At 40.6% G+C, this 12,500-nt stretch overlaps 1 protein-coding gene across 2 annotated transcripts in view; it reads right to left on the bottom strand.

Annotated features, from left to right (window-relative positions):
- LOC138042046 (ubiquitin carboxyl-terminal hydrolase CYLD-like) overlaps positions 1-12,500 on the bottom strand; it is a 117,799-nt gene that overhangs the window by 39,497 nt on the left and 65,802 nt on the right. The gene's annotated exons all lie outside the window — the stretch shown is intronic.

The raw sequence follows: 12,500 nt of genomic DNA, 5'->3' as shown, positions 1-12,500 counted from the left end.
TTTTTCTCTGCGATAAACCAAACATATTATCAAGATTAACATGCCATTTCAAACCTGAAAGAAAGTGCATTTATTTCCAAGAGACGACTTTCAAGTCGAAAGACAATAAGCAGAGAAGAACTTCAGCCGTGTTTTACTCACCGCTTGCGGTTTTATAATATATTTGTGCAACAAATAAACAGAACCAGTGCATCCAGTTCCTCTTATCTAAATACATCTTTTTCCTCAAAATATTCAAATAGACATTTTAGAGCGAAGATAGTAAATGCGTTATCAACAAACGATGATGTGGTGGTCTGTGACATTTAAGCGACTCGCTAAAAATGAAATACGGAGATGGACTTCCATCCTTGTTAATAGTGAAACAGCTTGCGATTTGATGACACCATACATCGAATTTCTCATGAATTCACATCTTAAAAAGTTTCTCTTCATTGTAGATGCTGTATTGGTATTTTTACTGCTCTTCTTTTGCTTTCTTGAGGAGACAATGTTATTACTCATGAAAAGCGACACAGAACACAACATGTGGGCCAAGCTGGGCAGGGAATATGCCAGCAAGGCTCGGATGAAACTCCCGACCGGATGGACCGGATGAGGGGCCTTGGCACATGTTGCAACACCAAGGGTGTGCCTCATGCCCGTGCAACAAGGCGAGCATGGTGGCTGGCATAATGTCCTGGGGCCAAGTTAACCCAGTCCAGCAGTAGAGCAACATGCCCCCTTCCTGATACGGTTTCAGTAAAGGGCTGAAGGGGTGCCGCAGGCAGCAATTCTCCACCCAAAACCTAAGCAACGCGACGGGTACCCGTACCCTGAGCTGAGGCCGATCCTTAAGACCCCTTCTCTACAAAATTAAAGGAGAAAGAGGAGCGAGGCCCTTGATGGCCCAAGGGGAGGAAAAACATTGATCGAGAAATTTGTGGGTGTGGGGTGGAGAGGACCAGGCCCGCTTAATTAAGTCCTAATATGATGTAATTATCAATCCCCTTTTTTTTTTGAAGAAAAAAGAAGTGAAAGTAGAGTCCACAAATATGAACTAAAAACAAGTATAAACCCTGTAGCATCCTAGTCCCAAGAGACAGCAAGTTTTCTCAAGCGGCTGTACGGGTAAACAGACAACAAACATTATTAGTGTTTAAACGTCAGGAAAAGAAGCTAGATTGTGTGGCACTTGTAAGTTTGCTTCCTTTGGCATCAAGATAAAGCTCTGGTAGGCATCAGATTTCCAACGACCAAGGACTTAATCAGCCAATCAGGTAGCCCAGCAGCACCAGCTGTGGATGCTGCTGTAATGCGAAAGCTGTGAGAAGCGTAGTAAGTGCTGTTCAGTCCACAGACGTGTAGGAGGGCTCGCAAATGACTAGTAAGGGAGGAGCGGGTGAGAGAACCCATCTGCAAACTGGAAGAGGGTCAGGGCTGGTCCTTGTGTTGATATTTGAAGCATGTACTTTCTCAGGGCGGTGACAGCACAGACTGTTGAGTTTGATTGAGCAATAATGAGCGAGGAATCAAACTTCTATGGCCACATTGAATCAACAGTCAAAGATCAAACACTAAAATAACAATCAAAGGAATTAAATTAAACTTCTAAGGCTACAATAAATTCAGGCGTCAAATTAAGACCAAACACTAAAATAACAATGCGAAGAATAAAACTCCTATGGACACAAGAACTTCAGAAGTCAAAGATTAAAGACTTAAACAAGACACCTACAAGGGCATATCCGTGGAATGCACAAACAGTTAACACAAATTGTCCAGTTACAGTGAATATCAACTACAGCTAAACTTCGGAAAATAGGGAGAGATTACCAGAAAGATAAATCTGTAATATAACTTGAAGTTGCTTGTTGTAAAAATTCATTGTTAATGTTACTAAATTTGCAAATGCAAACAACGAAGCCCTATTAGCGGGTTATCAGCACACAGGATTTTTTAATTTTTTTTTTTTGAAGGAGACTTAATTCAAATCCCACAGTTTTACTTGCTTCCTTAACCCCGTTCATCCACATCATTCCCAAAACGTATTATAAATCACGGTTCAACAACCTATCATCCTGCCAGTTGTTCAAAAGGCGCTTAACGCTAATCTCAGGTTAAAAATTAACAAAGGAGTTTTATTCTCTACTCCCAAATGCTGTTCAAGGCTGATATTCGGCAAAACTTTACATTAGAAGAAGTCAATCTTGAAAAACAAAATAAGCAAACGTTGAAAACATGAAACAATAGTTTACGTTAATCCTGGATTAAGTTAATCAGCTTTTGAACAACCGGCCCCTGTATTTAAAGTCCGGTTCCATAATTCTGGTTTAGTTCCCTGCAAACTGTTTAAATATGCCGCGGCAAAGACAAAAAGACACTTCTTCCTTGAAAACTGTTTAAATCTGCCATGGCAAAGACAAGAAGACAAAATCTGTACTCCATTTCTCTCAATACTCAAAACTCTAAGATCCCGTAATTGCGTGTTCTATAATCCAGTCCAAAGTTCTAATTTTATAATTCCATAATCTTGATTTCAGTAATAACGTAACTTGGTACCAAACGTTCCACAATAACTTGAAATCTCGTTAAGAAAAAAGCTTAAATCCAGTAGTCCAGTCCGGGTTCAAATCGCCAAAACTCTCTCTATCATCAATTCAAAACTCAACAAAAGCAACAAGTAGTAAATAGTTCTCACAAACTACAAAGGGTCGCCACAATTCTACACTCGAGCTGAACAAAAAACTATCAAAAACGAAACCAAAAAACCCTAGTGATTGCTTCTCGAGAGAACAAACACCCGAAACTGTTCTGTGCCTGCCTCTTATGGCACTGAAAAAAAAGTACCGTAAGTAGTACAATGGTACTTGACTGTAGCCCTCGGCCGAGAAACTAATCTTAGCCAAAAGGCCGAGAAGTGACCAGGATATGGGATATTTAGGTTAAAAAAATTGTAGGGAAATGGGATTTTTGGCTGGAAGGGGGAGGGGGGATTACATACATACATACATACATACATACATACATACATACATACATACATACATACTTAATTGACCGCTCCCCATAGGGGCTTTTCAGGGCCAATGAGACACAACGAAACAACAGAACAGAACAACAACAACAACTGTTAAGAATCCCAACTGGCCGGAGGCAAACCAGTTGACTATTTACAAGTGCAGCTGGGAAGTTGAACCAGGGACTACCAGGATCAAATTCAACGAGTGGTCAGAGCGAGTCTTGAACCTGGGATCTTCGGATTTCAAGACAAATGCCCTAACCACTGGGCCACACTGCCTCCTTAAAATTGAATTGGGATTGAGGAGATACGGGATATTTTAAAAGTAAGAATGCATTGCCTGCGTGTGGTAGTGCAGTACCTTGACAGTTTTTTTTCCCCATAACTGTCAACTGAGCTGCGTTTTGTTTTTCCAGGAGATTCAAGTTGTCCTTTGCGCAATATGTAGCTCCAATAGTACATGATATTGTTTTGGTATCGTAAATCATTACAGTGACATGGTAGATATTTTTGCTAACTACCCCCTGAGAAGACATGTGCTTCAGTAAAATACTAAACCCAGAAAGATTGAAGAAAATAAAAGGAAATTGAGATAGACTTGGCTTTAAGGCTGACATGTTGATCATTTACAACTTCTTTTTCACCACAAGCTTAAGAGTGTACTCTGAGAATCTGACAGATTTCCAAAAACAATGTTCACTGAAGTTAAGCCCTTTCCGGCGGGGTTAGTATCGAGATGGGGGACGTAAAAATACGCGACTTGCTGTCAGGAACATTCAACCAAACATCCTATTTTAACGCTCAAAAATGCGAACTAAGCAAGGTACAGATTTTGTTAGCCTGCTTTATGCAAACCAAATATTAATGCAAAACTAAATAAATATTGGGATGTAGTTTTTAAGGAGAGCAGAAGGAACTTTTAGGAAGTGTCGATCGAGAATAAGACAATTCGCTATCAGCAACAAAATTTGCGAGATAAAAAGATAAATTTTGTGCCACGAATATAACAAGTTACCATCAGCAAAAACCATTTTGGGGAGATTTTTGTTACGTGCAATTTTTCTATTGTACTTTTGGTTGTACAAGCAAAATCGCAAAATCGAAAGTGACATCGATTCTAGCGGCTGCCTCTGATCAAGTTACCTTGTGTGTTTAACACTGACAACTCATGAAACAAAGGATGCATCTGTGACAAAATGACCGCAAGACACAGGGTTTTTGTTGTTGGTTTTTGCTTTTTTTTCTTTCAAGTGTTATAAAGTTCGACAAGATACATGTGCAAATTTAACACAAAGATCACAATCGTTGATACTAGTTTGAGTATAAACTGAAGTTAAGCTCCTCTGAATGGGGTTAGTACTTGGATGGGGGACCACTGAGAAGTCCCCATGAGGGCCATAGCTAATTTGTTTTTTTAAACTTGATTTATTTTACTTCTAATGAAGTATTCGTTCTATGCAAAATTATGTTCACAGTGGAACACACAAGTACGAAGCAAGATCTAGAAATAACGTAGAAAACTCTCCTCACCTTTAAAGCTTGCCTTTATCAAAGAAAAAGCATCCGTCCACTTTATCGAATAGTTTAATACTGTGTCAATCATGGCAGGCGGAAAGATTCCACACTAAATGTTTGCTTTCATCTAAATAACGGAAGTGTGTCACGGGTGGCCGAGTGGTCTAACACACTCGCAAATAATCCTGAAGGTCGGGGAAAGTACATGAGTTCTAATCGCGGCAGGGAAGTTTGAAAATACTGAAGGGTATAAAAGTTAATTCACCCGATCGGAGCTTAATTCAATATCCATGGGGTATGCACATTTGTGACTACCAACAAAACAAAAAAAAGACACCAGACCGGTTTTAAGACGTGGTATGCCTTCGGCATTTCATGTAATAACAAGAGGGGGAATTTCACTTCTATGGCTACAATACATTCAGCAGTCGAAGATCAAACCCTAAAATAACAAGCAGAGGAATTTAACTTCTAAGGCCACAAGAGATCCACAAGGCAAAGATCAAAACACTAAAATAACAATCAGAGGAATTAAACTTGTAAGGCCACAATAAATTCAGAACTTAAAGGTCAAACACTAAAATAACAATTGCAGAAATTATTATTTTTTTATGGCCACAAAATCAGCAGTCAAGGATTAAACCCTAAAAAGGGGAATTAATCTTCTATGGCCACAATACATTCAGCAGTCAAAGATCCAACCCGAAAATAACAATCAAAGGAGTTAAACTTTTAAGGCTACAATAAATTCTGGACTCAGAGGTCAAACACTACAATAACAATCTGAGGAATTATTTTCTATGGCCACAACAAATTCAGCAGTAAAAGATCAAACAGTAAAATAAAAGGCAGAGGAGTTAAACTTCTAAGGCCACGATAAATTCTGAAGTCAAAGATCAAACACTTAACTAACAAGCGGAGGATTTAAACTACTATCACCACAATAAATTCAGTGGTCAAAGATCAAACAGTTGTCGAGGGTTGTCGTAACGTTGGCATTTGGCCTTCGGGGAAACGCAAATGCAAAATTTGGGGGGACAAATAAAGAGTATTATGGTATTTTTCGAAGTGGCCTATTGCGGAAGTTTGACTGATCCCATTGAGTGCTTTGAAATGATCTTTTTTATGGTCACATAAGCGATGTTTCATTTTACCAATGTAAACTCATTGCAGTCCCAACAAGATGCCTTATAAACAACTTTGGATTTTTGTGACTTGCACGAACAATCCTTATATATCATATTTGAATTTGTTCAACCGTCACTTCTGAAGATGTATGTTGTAGCATACAAAATGTCAAGTTAAAAGTAAAATGCTCTTTATCGTTATGTTTGTAGCCGCTGTTTGTTTTATGTTTTTGATTAAGAAGGGACTGAGTTGGGTGGTATCATAGTTAATACAGGGGAACGGTTTGGAAGCTTGGCAAACATCAAAGGAGCACACAAAGATGCCAAGATTTAGATTGGAAAGTCCATGACCGTGCACAATCTTTTGTTTTGCGCTCATACACTATGCATGAATTACGTAACTAACACGTTTCTATTGATTAGTTCCTCAGTACAACTATTGTGTTTTGTGCACGGTCAAGGCCAAAAAAGAGAACAAAAACCTACAAAGAAATTTGTCAGGTTTCATAACCATTCCCCTCTATTAACTATGGTGGTATTGAACTGCAGCGTTCCAGTCAATTTTTTCAAGTTGGGGGTCATCAAGACCATTTAAGAGGTCACCCAGAAGTTGTGCCAGCAGAGGCTCTTTGGCTCACACGTTGATACGACGAAACAGATCTTTTTATGAGGTAAAAAACCTGGCCACCAGCCTATTAATCACTTGTCAGAAACAAAAAATTGCTGTCATCTTTAGAAAAAATAGGCACGCATCGCGTACGTGTGGTAGTGCGGTAACAAAGCGCTTTATTCCATATTGTCAAATGAGCTGCGTTTTGTCTTCCAGGATATTCAAGTTCAACATGTAGCTCTAACAGGACACGATACTGTTTTGGTATTGTATATCACTGTCGTGTCATGGTAAAGGTCTTAGGTAAATAGCCCCCTGAGAAAGACACGTGGTTACTAGCAAAGTACTACACCCAGAAAGACTGAAGAAAATAAAAGGAAATCGAGAAACACTGGCTTCTAGGCTGACATGCTGATCATTTCCAAGTTTCCTCACAACTTCTTTTGACCACAAGTTTAAGCGTGCTCTCTGATAGTGCTACTGAAGTTAACCCCTGTCCGGCGGGGTTAGTATCTGGATGGGTACCTAAAAAATATATCACTTCATAACAGAAGCATAAGACCGAAAATTCTATTTTAACGCCCAAAAATGCAAACTAAGCAAGCTACAGATTTTGTTAGCTTGCCTTATGCAAAACAAATATTGATGCAAAAGTAAATAAATATTGATACACAGTTTTTAGGAAGAGCAGAAAAAAGTTTTCAGGACGGTAGATCGAGAATAAAATATTTTGCTATCATTGACAAAATTTACGACATGAATACAACAATAATTTTGAACCGCGAATATGAATAAGTTACCATCAGCGAAAAACATTTTGTGAGATTTTTGCTACGCACAAATTTATTGTACTCTTGGCTGCACAAGTAAATCGCAAAATCGAAAGTGACATCGAATTCAGCTGGCACTGTGATCAAGTTACCACTGTGTGTTTGCGAAACAGTGAAGCATCTGTGTCAAATAATGGCACGATAGCAGGTTTTCTTTCAAGTATTATAAAGTTTGACAAGAAATGTGCGAATTCAACACAAAGATTACAATCGCCCAACTCTTGACGTTGACCATTGACCATCTACTCTCCAAGACGAGGTTATTTATCACCAGGTAATTCCATCATTTTGGGAATAGCAGCTGTGATGTTTATGGTCAAATAAACACTTGAAACCACTTGTCTCAACACAACAGTTTTTACTAAACAGACATGACGACTACAAAATACAAACGTCCTAGCTCGTAGACCGTGTGGGTCATTTACATAAATGATTGACAAGCCTCAAAAACACTACATCACTCCCCTTCTTGATGATGAACTTTGGAAATGTGTAAGTGATTGACCTAAATGACTTCTTTAAAATGACTTTTTTTATAATATGAAAACAACAAACTGAAACGTGTTACAGAGTCACAAAAATCCATTGCATGCTTCTGGCCTCTAGTTCTACCGAACAAGTAGAACATAGTCTGCGAATCTCCTGGGAGGCCTTGTCTGCCTTTGTGATCGTCGTAGGCCTGCAGTAGGGCTTGAAGGCTTTGTTATTTTGTCCAGTTCCTGAATTTCCAGTGGTTGGGGATTTGCTGAAACGTCTTCGTTCATCTCTTGTGTGTAGTTTTCAGTATGCTTGATGTGACTGGGGACAACTTTGAACATCGATGAGTTGTGCGTAACGGTCTTGTGTCCGTCGCTTGCGGTAATCATCGATCCTTTTTTTTCTTCAACTACAAGAGGCACTGGATTAAACGGGGTACTGAGCTTGTTGGCCTTTGGTTGCTTGATTAAAACTGTATCTCCCAGCTTGATATTGCTTTCTCTCACACCTAGCTTTTGGTCAGCATATGCCTTTATCTTCTTTTTCTGCTCTGCATCTCTCTCCGCTAGGTTCGTCTGTGTCTCAACAATAGTTTGTTGGCAGACTAGTGGCATCACTTCTGGCAGAGTGGTCTTGAGCTTCCTCTGGTTAAGTGCTTCGCATGGTGAGATGCCAGTAGTCGAGTGAGGTGTCACCTGATACTGCCGTAGAAATTTGTTGAGCTCTTGTTCCAGTTCTTATGCTCGATGGTCGCAGTTCTCACGCATTTTTCTAGTGTCATGATGAAACGTTCTGCTTCGCCATTTGCCCTTGGCCAGAGAGGCGTGATCTTGCGGTGTTGAAAGCCTAAATGCTCAGCAAAATTCTTGAGCTCCACACCATTGAAGGGGGGTCCATTGTCGTTCTTTAGGACTTCAGGAATCCCTTGTCTAGCGAAAATTGTGTCGAGCTTCGGGATTGTGGATCTGGCAGAAGTGGATGTGACAATTTCCACTTCTGGAAAAAGGCTGTATTTGTCGATGAAAACCATGAGATGGTCTCCAGAAGGAAGTGGTCCTAGGAAGTCCACTGAGAGTTCTTGCCACGGAGCGGTTGGTAGCGATGTCATCCGTACAGCTTCAAGTCGCTGTGCCTTGCAAGTAGTTGCTGCTTGGCATGGTAGATAGCTGTCGACTTTCTCCTTCACCATCTTGTCCACACCGGGAAACCAGACTTTCTCTTTGGTGAGCTGTTTTGTCTTTAGGATTCCTTGGTGTCCAATATGCGCTAGGTCTACAGCTCTGTTTCTCAGTGTGTCAATGACTATGATCCTATTTCCCCTCAATATTGTTCCCTTATAGACCAATAGTTCGTCCTTCACTTTCTTGTACTCTTGTACTTCGGGATCCATCCACAGGCCAGTTTCAATGGCCTTGATAAGCACCTGGAGCAAAGAGTCTTTCTCCGTCTCCAACTTGATTTCTTGCAGTGTCATTGCTTTTGGTACAGCTTCGTTGCAAATGTAGATAACATAGTCTTCCGCGATGTTGTGTTGTTCACATTCTGCAGTACTTGGGTGACGACTCATGAAATTGGTTGGGTTTTCGGCGTCTTTTTCAGGTCGGTAAATAAGCTGACAGTTATAGGGCATTAGCCTCAACTTCCATCTATCGCTGCGTGCTGATGTTGGCTTGTGACTGTTGAAGATCCCCAGAAGCGGCTTGTGATCTGTGGCAATGGTGAACTCTGACCCATACAGGTAAAGGTGAAAATGTTCAGCAGCCCAAACTACTCCTAGCATTTCTGTCTCGGTCTGGGAGTATCTGTGCTCAACGTTGCTGAGCGCTCGGCTCGAGTAGCTGACAACTTTACCGTCTTGCACCAACAAACCTCAAGTCCAACGGGGCTCGCGTCGACTATCACTTTGGTCTTGAGTCTCGGGTTGAAATGTGACATCACATGATTCTTGGTCAGGGTGTCTTTCAACTTGTTGAATGCTATTTGCTGCTCCAAAAGGACTTTCGAATTCCCTGTTCGTGGGGGACTGGAAACGAGTCTCGTCGGTTTTATCTTGATTGACGATCTTAAGCACGCCTAGCTGTTTAGTAGTGTAGCAATTGAGGAGGTTTCCTGAAGCACCTTTGACAATGTGCAAGGTTGTTTGTGTGCTGTTGGCATTGGCGGATATTTCGGCCTTGACAGTTCCCAGTAGGAGTAGGGGTGTCAGTGAGCCGTAGGAGAAAATTCTGCGCTTGGTTTTTTCTGGAGCTTTTTCCTTGTATAATTCCTTGAGTGTTCTCATCAATAAGATCAACCAATGCTCTGGAGTCAACCATCATTTCCACTTGTTTTTCGTCGATCTTGACTTGGCACATAGGTTGTTTGTCACGGCCTACTGTGTACACGTACTCATCTTCTACATCAGTGTCTCAATGCGTGACCTGGTTTGCCGACTCAAGTGGGTTTGTTCTGCAAACTTGGGCAAAATGGTTTAGTTTGCCACATGAGGTGCACTTAATGTTCTTTGTGGGGCAGCTGTCTCTCTATGACTGTATATTCCACTGCAGTTCCTACATTTTCCGTCGTGCTTTCGGGATTTGTCACGGTTGCGTGACTCTTGGCGATTTTGTGGATGGCGCTGTTTGCCTATCAGTTGTGTTCTTCTTTGGGGTGGTTTTACCGCGTTCACCGTTTTATCCTTATTTTCAAGATCCTTCGCTTGTACTTCGCTTAATTCTAGGGCTCTACCAGCTTTCATGAGACCAGCTAAATAGAGGTCCTCTCGCAGAGCTTTACGCCAAAGGGGGTTTGACTGGCAGTTCAAGATGATTTGTTCTTTAATCTCTTTGTCTGGATTTGTGAAATCGCAGGTCTTTGCCAGGCTTCTCAGACGGGTATGGAAACTGTCCAGGGTTTCTCCATCCTTTTGCTTGACCTAACGGAAGTTGTATACTTCGTATGTTGTGTTCACTTGTGGAGAGAAGTAAGCGGTTAGTTTTTCGATGGCTTTGTTGTAATCCTTGTCCTCGCCGACGTCTTGAAGTGTCTCGAAGATCTCGTCCACCTCTGGCCCACCGTAATGCAGCAGAAGAGCTCTCTTCTGCTTGTCATCGGTAATCCCCAGTGCAATGGTTAATCTGTCGAATCGTCCTAGCCATTTCTTCCATCTAGGGCCTCCATTTCCATCAAGGTGAACTTTAAACGGTGGGAAGTTAGGCAGTGAAATCGCCATTGTTTTGATTTCGCGGGAAATCGTTTCAGAATTCTCTTCGGAAATCTCTTTATAAATCGCTTCGGAAATCCTGGTAGAACGCGCTCTGTGGGTTCTTTGCTTGATCCTCGTCGCCAGATGTGATGTTGGAAACCACCTGTCTGAACACAACAGTTTTTACTAAACAGACATGACGACTACAAAATACAAAAGTCGTAGCTCCTAGACCACGTGGGTCATTTACATAAATGATTGACAAGTCTCAAAAACACTACAGCAGCTACTTTATTATTCATCAGCATCACAATTTTTTGCCGATTTTGGGGCTCATTTTGTTGAAACTCAAGCACACTTCCAACAGACCTGTTTATTTTCGTGACTTATGCACTGCTTACAGTGCACTACCACAAAAATCCTCCCGTATCACATTTCCACACACATATGCAAATTTGTTAAGCTCGAAAATTACACATGTTAAATTCACAAAAGATGCAAATATCACAAAAATCTTTTCCAGCAAAAAATGTATTGAAACAAACTACATATTTGACATTACAGGCAAAAAACCCTTCCTGTTTCAATTGCATGCAGGGTTGAGTACAAATAACACATAGCCAGACAACAGAGATCACAGATCCACTTAAGGTGTTCGATTCCTTCTCTGTCTTTGTTGAACCCATACTGAGTTACCAGAGAATTTCTCATTTGTTTTCAGTGTTGTACATAACAGCACACTTGGCAAAATATTAGAAATACAGCTCACTTTGATTTCAGCTCGATGAGCAAAAGATTGTTGTCAAAGTCCATTACTTGTCGCTTTTAAGATTCCAGATATTTATTTTTCACCACCTGCCTTGTTTATGCAGTTGACATTGCATTCTTGAGCTCTATAATTGTATATTTTGTTTAAAGATGCACTAAAACGCCATTCGCGTTACAATGACTTTCGATGCCATTGCAAGTTAATAATTAAATGTTCTCCTGTGTGCACCAGAGAAATCTACGCAATACCCCAGCCCCCTCAAACCTAACAAATATGCACAGAAGACTCTGTGCAGAAAGACAGCACTTAGCAGGGGAGTGACAGGCAAGACTTTTCATGACAGAAAAAAAAAAAGAAAAAAAAAACAACCAATAAACAAATGCATTTTCTACCTGGATGACTTTTGACGCCATTGCAGGTTAATAATTAAATTTTCTCCTGTGCATGCAACAGAGAAATGTACGCATTACCCCAGCCCCCTCAAACCTAACAAATATGCACAGAAGACTCTGTGCACAAAGACAGCACTTAGCATGGGAGTGACAGGCAAAACTTTTCATGACACGGAAAAAAAAAGAAAAAAAAAACAAGTAATAAACAAATGGATTTTCTACATGGATTGCCTGTGGCAACCCAGTAAATATCATTGAATCACTATTAATCCGCTTCCAGCTCGATGGCAAAGAACAACAACGAAAATATCTTGAATTTTTTTTTGAACGCCACAGGATATTTGGTTCACTTGAGTGACCACGGATGGCTTTGATTGTGTAAGATATTCAAATCCCAAACACTCGTTTGACAAAGTTGGCAAACTTTTTCAAAACTTTTGGCATGCTGTCTCGCATGTGTCACCGGTAACAGTGCTCCTTTAAAAGGCCTGTTGTTGTCACACAGGGATTGTGACTAATCGCCTCTACATAGTTGTAAAAGGAACCTCCACTCTTTTAACAAATGTCACCTAAAATGTTCTTTATTGTACTCGTT

Source organism: Montipora capricornis, chromosome 3 (genome assembly GCF_036669925.1).
Source record: "Montipora capricornis isolate CH-2021 chromosome 3, ASM3666992v2, whole genome shotgun sequence".
In the NCBI taxonomy this organism is placed as follows: domain Eukaryota; kingdom Metazoa; phylum Cnidaria; class Anthozoa; order Scleractinia; family Acroporidae; genus Montipora; species Montipora capricornis.
This window is presented reverse-complemented; position numbering and strand designations above follow the sequence as displayed.